Here is a 6,968-nt window from a genome sequence, read left to right as displayed (position 1 = left end):
AGCAACAGTTAGAGCCTTGTATGGAACAACTGACTGGTTCAAGATTGAGAAAGAAGTATGACAAGGCTGTTTATTGTCATCCTGTTTATTTAACTTATATACAGAGTTCATTATGCAAAATTCCAGACTGGATGAATTACAAGCTGGAATCAAGATTGCTGGGAGAAATATAGCAACCTCAGATATATGGATGATACCACTTTAATGGCAGAAAGTGAAGAGGAACTAAAGAGCCTCTTGATGAGGGTGAAAGAAGAGCTTGAAAAAGCCAGTTAAAAACTCAATATTAAAAAAACTAAGATCATGGCATCCAATCCCACCACTTCATGTCAGAAGGAAGAGGAAAAGGTGAAAGTAGTTACAGATTTCCTCTTCTTGGGCTTCAAAATCACTGCAGACTGTGACTGCAGCCATGAAATCAGAAGACAAATGCTTCTTGGCAGGAAAGCAATGACAAACCCAAACAGTGTGCTGAAAAGCAGAGACATCACTCTACCAACAAAGGTCTGTATAGTCAAGACTATGGTCTTCCCAGTGGCTATGTATTGTTGTGAGAACTGGACCATAAAGAAGGCAGAGTGCCAAGGAACTGATGCCTTCCAACTGTGGTCCTGGAGAAGACTCCTGAAAGTCCCTTGGACAGCAAGGAGATCAAACCAGTCAAGCTTAAGGGAGATCAACCCTGAATATTCACTGGAAGGACTGATGCTAAAGCTGAAGCTCCAGTATTTTGGTCATCTGATGCAAACAGATGACTCATTGGAAAAGTCCCTGGTGTTGGGAAAGACTGAGGACAGAAGGAAAAGAGGGAGTCAGAGGATGAAATGGCTGGACAGAATCACCAGTGCAAGGAACATGAACTTGGGCAAACTCCAGGAGATGGTGAGGAACAGGGAGGCCTGGTGTGCTGCAGACCATGGGGTTACGAAGAGTCGGACACGACTGGGCAACTGAACAACAATACAACTCCATTAGTTGGAATGGCCATGTCTGAAAGGAATTGAGGACAATCAAACCAATTCCTTCTGCACCTAAGGACAGAGAAAGAAGGGCAGAGTGAATCAGGATTCAGAAGCAGCATCAGGAGACACTGCAGAACCTCCCAGTGCAGCTCAAACACAGTCCAGGATCACCATCTTTCCTTTCTAGCCCGAGCACGGGCCCCAGAGTCCAGGTTTGGCAGATCTGCCCCACTTCGGGACATGTTATATCATCAGAGTTCTTGCCAAGCATGCCTTCAGATCTGGGGTCCTGGGAATACCTCAGTGAATACATAAGACCATTCTCACTCCAGATCATTGGAGGTGAGGCCTTGGCTAGTCAGCTAGTTTACTGCGTGCTTTGGCCTGGCTCTGAAAGGGACAGTGTGGGGAAAGACAGGCCTGGGACATTGTTTCAGTGGTCGGGGGCTATAGACTGAGTAGAAACTGTGAGACGTAGAGAGTGTGGCCTGGAGGGCGGAGATCAGGGGACAATGATGTGGGCAAGAAAGCATTCTGGGGGCTTAGGGACAACTGGAAGGAGGTTCATGTAGAGAGACTGGCTTCAGAAGATAAGGCTGGAATCATGTATCCTAGGGTCCTGGGAACCCCCCAGTCTTGGAACTTGGGAGTGACAATATTGGGCTGGATTCCAGGAAGATTAATTTAGGGGCCACTTGTAAGACAGATCTGGGGGCAAGAGAAAACAGGGCAAAGTGACTAGTTGGGAGGCTGTTGTGTGTACCCTAGAAGGGTAACGAGAGCTTGAACAAGAGTGGTGGTTCTGATGCTGGAAAGAAAAGGATGTAAGAGGGAGCGGTGGACGGGGGAAAGGACTCTTTGAAGATCCATCCTGGGCTGAACACTGGACCTACTAAGTCTCATTCTACATCTCGTCTCATTTTCTCAACTGCTGACACCATGGGACAACCGGCTTCCTAAGAAACATCATGTGGGTCGATAGGAAAGGAGAGATTGCAGGATGAACAAAAGGAACTCACAAGGTCATTTTCTCTGCAGTGATTCCAATAATTACAATGTCCTATAACCAAACCTGCAGGCTGTGATTGCGAGCCAAAAGTAAGGAACAGCGTGTGTCCCGTGTGGGAGGTGCAACTGATAGCAAGTCCAGTAACAAGCATCATGTCCCCTAATGGAAGGGCTGTGCCGTTTCCACCTCAAGCTATTGGAATGTGCACGTGAAACTGTGTCTGTATTCATCGTCCCCATTTTACAGACTCCCCAACTCCCAGGAAGAGGAGCGGCTAGGATGACTCAATGACTGATACCTGCTGACAGCCCCAGAGAAGGGCAGGCGCCCGTGGGGCTCCAGCCGGGATGTCAGCCAGCTCCTGGAGGCCCGAGCCTCGTGAACGGGCAGCCAAGAGAAGGCAATCCCTCTCCCGCTCAGCCAGGCTGTCCCTCCCACCCCCAGGAAGTGCTGATTGAGCGTGGCACTTTCAGAGCAGTGAAGGATGAAAATGGGGAAGGAGGAGAAGGAGCAGGCAGGGAAGGAGGGAGCGTCGTGCCCAGGGGGAAGACAGCACCCTATTTAGGCCAGACGGAGGGCAGCTCTGCCCAGCTATCGCTGCACTGCCTTTTAGCACTTTAATCAAATGCCTTACAGATGGGTTCACCCGGATGTCAAAAATCCAATCGGATACATTTATTGGCCTGACAACCAATTTTCTGCGATGTATCATCAGGGACTGATGGTCCATTCACGCAGCAGGGGAGTTGGCGATAATGGAGCCAAGAGAGCCATGCTGTGCTCTCAATATTGTCTCAGGCTGTCATGGGGAAGGAAAGGAGCCTGGGCCCACAGAGGCAGATGGACAGATGGACAGACAAGGCGTGCCTGGAGCCTTGGATTCTACACAGCGAGGGATGTGCCAGATGCAGGAGAGCGATCAGGGCATCTCAGGCAGACCATTCAGAAACCACACTGCCTGAGGCACTGCCCCTGCCTAACGTGGGGTCCTTGGGGCCTCACCAGCCACTTCGAAAGAATGGGAGAGCATGAATCTGGCAGGGCTGATGCGAGGCCCACAAGGACTCGTTATCCTCCACGTGCAGAAAGGGAGCCAATTAAGACATGGCTCTAGGCCTTGGGGAGCCCCCAAAGAGTGGGGGAGGCCAAGTGAAAAGGTCAGAGGGACCACAGACGCCCTCCCCTCTCATGCCTGCCCTAGAGTCTCCAGGAGCACCCCTTTGCCCGTGAGTTGCCAAAGTGAGGACGAGGCCTCTGGCTCCCACTCCCTTACAGCTCCACTTATATCTCCTCATGCCTTTTCTTTCTTGTTGATCTTCTATGTAAGATCACCTTTGAGCAAAAGGCTGCATTCCTTTAAAAAGAAAACTGAAAAGCACAGGTTTAGTCCAATCCTCTCATTCTACTAGCAGGGAAACTGAAGCCCAGAGTGGTGAAGGGACTCCTAGGCAGGCTCCTTGGAGGAGGTGACATGTGCCCTTGGAGGATGCACAGAATTTCCCATGCGGACAGGCAACAGGAGCGGGAAGGAATCTCGATGCTGCCCTGGGCTAGTTCCCGCCTCTGGGCCTCTGCTCAGGACCTTGTGACCCTTTGTCCTGCGCCCCACTTGCTCACGTTTCTCCTCCTCTAATAACCAGCCATGCCACTTCCTCCAAGAAGCCTCCTCATCCAGAATGAATGGTCCCAGCACCCTCGTTTCTCGTGACAAATTATTTACGGGACATTTTAGCCCTTCCACAATTCTACCTGCCCTGTGGCCAAGGTCAATGGTGCTATCGCTATTCAGCCAAAGATCATGAAGAACACACCTGTATTTGAACAAAAGTGGATGTGTTACCTGTTGCAACATGCTGAACTGTGGGGTATGGTGGGTTATCAACGAGAGGGTATAAGAAATGAGTTCTACAACTGGGGCTGATGATGTACAATTTGAAGGAATTCGAGGAAGCAGAGTCCTGTTCTGGTTTGAATGCCGTCAGGAAGTGAGCAGGGGGGCAGGCAGTAATTCTATGCCTGAGTAACTTAATGAATCTTATCTTGGAGGGAAGAAGAGAGCACAGCAAAGGCTGTAATTGCTTAAAAAGCAGTAGTCCTTGATATTAGCCAGAGTAGGGGAATGCTTAGTGATTTTTGTGGTTTGGAAAATGTTCTTGTTTTTGTCTGTGTTCAGACACGATTATGGAGTGGTCTTGTTTTTGTCTTGCTCATGGCCTTGTCTGATGTTTATATTCTGGGAAATTGTTTATGTTCTGCAGGGGAGAAGGGCAGTCCGGCTGGGGTGCCAGGCCAGCTCCGGCTCTCAGGGGCTATCTGCCTCCTCCAGGGAAGGGCCCGTCTCTTGTCCTTTCCTTTCCTGCCTCTCCAGCACCGAGCCCAGTGCCTGGCGCCCAGGAATTGTGTCCTGATCCTATGAGAGGTTAGGCGCACTGCAGGGCAGGTTTGAGGACTTAGCGTGGCTGAAACCAAGGACAGAGCGGGGAGCATACAGCCGGAGATCAGGAGCAGGCTTCGAATGCCAACTAATCAAATGAGATAACTGAGGTGGCTGCTTTCTGGAAGGTATAAAGTACAGGCGGATGGTGAAGGATTAGTCTTATCTCCTGCTCCTTCCTCCCTGGACATTGGCCTGGAGACTTGCAAGCTGTTCGGCAACCTCGCCAGCCTCCAGAGACAGGAAGGGAGGGAATCACAGCTCAGCAGAAGCCGAAGCAGCCCATCCCGATGGGCGGGCTAGCCGAGAAGGGCTATTTATCCCGAGGATGGCCCTGACCTTTCCCTGCGCAACAGGGACAGACGCACAGAGCCCGGCTGCATCCTTCTCCTTTAAAACAAGAAATGGAAGCATTACTCACCACCCCGGCCATTTATCATGGTCTGGGGACATTAATTTGACAGTGTGTCATTTTCCATTTGGTTTGGGCCTGGTGGAGGCTGCCCTCGAAACACCTTCAATTAAATGCAGCTAATAACACAGAGCTATTTTGAGCGAGCAGAGCCCTCTACCTACCCCCAGAGCTCTGATGTGAGGAGGGGAGGGGGTGCTGCGGGGAGGCTGCGGTTCACGGTGATCTCAGCAAAGTGATATTGCCCACAAATCTGGGTCCTGCACCATTGCAGGCGAGAGAAGGGCAGACAGGACAGGGAGGATGGGGAGAAGGACTGCCTCCACCCCGGATGAGAAGATTCCAGCAACCGGCTATGTTGTAGCCCTTTCCTCAGGACATGGGAAGCCATGGCTCTCACCCGACATAGAGAAAGCAAAGTTTTTGGAGTCCGGAAGCCTTGGAGGTGGATCTTGGCTATTCTTTCTGCTGTGTGACTTTAGGCAAATCCTATAACCCCTCTGAGACTGTTTTCTTATTTGTAAATGGAAACGAGAGTTCCTCTTTTGTGGAATGAATGATATTTCATGTTATTTTATTAATTCAAACAAACATTGTACGCATGAAGCTTATCAATTCATTGAAGATAATTCATAATAGCCTCTTTATTTTCCTAGTTTCAATTTTAGGGAAAGACCATTAAGTGCCCAACACTCAGGACTTCTTCAGTAAGACTCGGAAAGTGGCAAAAGCGGATGATCTCCAGTTAAAAATCTCTGGGCTTCAGTGTCACCTTAGCCACCAACTGGCCATGCAATTTATTAACCTCCCTGTGCCTCAGTTTCTCATGTGGAGGGAGATAGTCATGGCAACCCTCCCTAGGACTGCTGAGAGGATTAAATGATATGATGTATGTGCTGCTGCTGCTAAGTCGCTTCATCATGTCCAACTGTGTGCGACCCCACAGACAGCAGCCCACCAGGCTCCCAGTACCTAGTAAATGGTACATGTTAACCCACGTTAGCTCACTTCTTCCTTGCCTAGGCTTTGAGCCTAGAAAAAAAGCACTAGTCTCGATGGTTATTACACTTCAGATGTGTGCCAAGCGTTGCGTATGAATAATCTCATTTTCATCCTCAAAATGTTATAAGTTAGATACTATTAGCAGATTGAGCCAGATGAAATTTGTTGGTTTCATAGTTCAAACTGGTTGAAGATCAGTAATTTTGTATGTTCAGCCTAACATCTTCCATTCTGTTGATGAGGCAGTCAGGCTCAGGATGCTGATGTGATCAGATCAGGCACATGGACCAGTGGTGGAGATGAGATAGGCTACTGGCAGATGACACCAGAGCTGGTCAGCTTAGCCCGGCCTTGGGAATAAAGGACAATAGCCACTTGTCTTGCTTTGATAGCAGGATCCCTAATTCAAGCCTAGTGGCTGTAGAAACACTTGGTCAGACCCAGTTAAAAGTCTGGAAAGACTCAGTATAAGGGTCAAAGCAAGGCTTTGTATGTAGGGAGGGCCCAGTGGGGGCATTCAGGACTCTGCACAGCAGGTTCTGAGGGTTGGTAGGCTCCTTGGGGACCCCAGGACTCAAACTTCACACTCTGATGTTTATCCAGCCCCTCAGATGGCTACCCTCCCCGCTGGAAGGCCCCAGACAGCCAAGAGCCACAATTCACCCCACGTCCAGCCACTCACAGCTCCTGCAAAGAGTGATATTGATTTGGCTGCTACTGCCATGGTTCCTCCAGAGCTGCACTGAAGGGAAGCCCACGGACCACCTTGTGCAACCACGGAGATCCTATTTGTCAGACAAGACACTGACAATCCCAGCCATGATTTAGACATGCCCAATTCAGAGGAGGGCTTCCCTGGTGGCTCAGAGGTTAAAGCATCTGCCTGGAATGCAGGAGACCCAGGTTCGATCCCTGGATCGGGAAGATCCCCTGGAGAAGGAAATGGCAACCCACTCCAGTACTCTTGCCTGGAGAATCCCATAGAAGGAGGAACCTGATAGGCTACAGTCCATGGGGTTGCAAAAAGTCGGACACGACTGAGCAACTTCACTAATTCAGAGGAAACAGCTTAGTCTGCATAGCCCTAAGCTCTTTTCCCAGCTTTGATACTGGCTTGTTCTGTGCTCATGAACCAGCCCCTTTCCCTCT

At 49.8% G+C, this 6,968-nt stretch overlaps 1 non-coding gene across 1 annotated transcript; it reads left to right on the top strand.

Moving 5' to 3' along the window:
- Positions 1-6,671: 6,671 nt before the first annotated feature.
- Positions 6,672-6,743, top strand: TRNAS-GGA (transfer RNA serine (anticodon GGA)). Its single transcript has one exon. It is a non-coding gene; the product is annotated as a tRNA-Ser (tRNA).
- The last annotated feature ends 225 nt before the right edge of the window (positions 6,744-6,968 follow it).

This window comes from Bos javanicus, chromosome 10 (genome assembly GCF_032452875.1).
Source record: "Bos javanicus breed banteng chromosome 10, ARS-OSU_banteng_1.0, whole genome shotgun sequence".
Taxonomy (NCBI): domain Eukaryota; kingdom Metazoa; phylum Chordata; class Mammalia; order Artiodactyla; family Bovidae; genus Bos; species Bos javanicus.
Note: the sequence above shows the minus strand (reverse complement) of the source record. Positions and strands in the feature narration are given on the sequence as shown.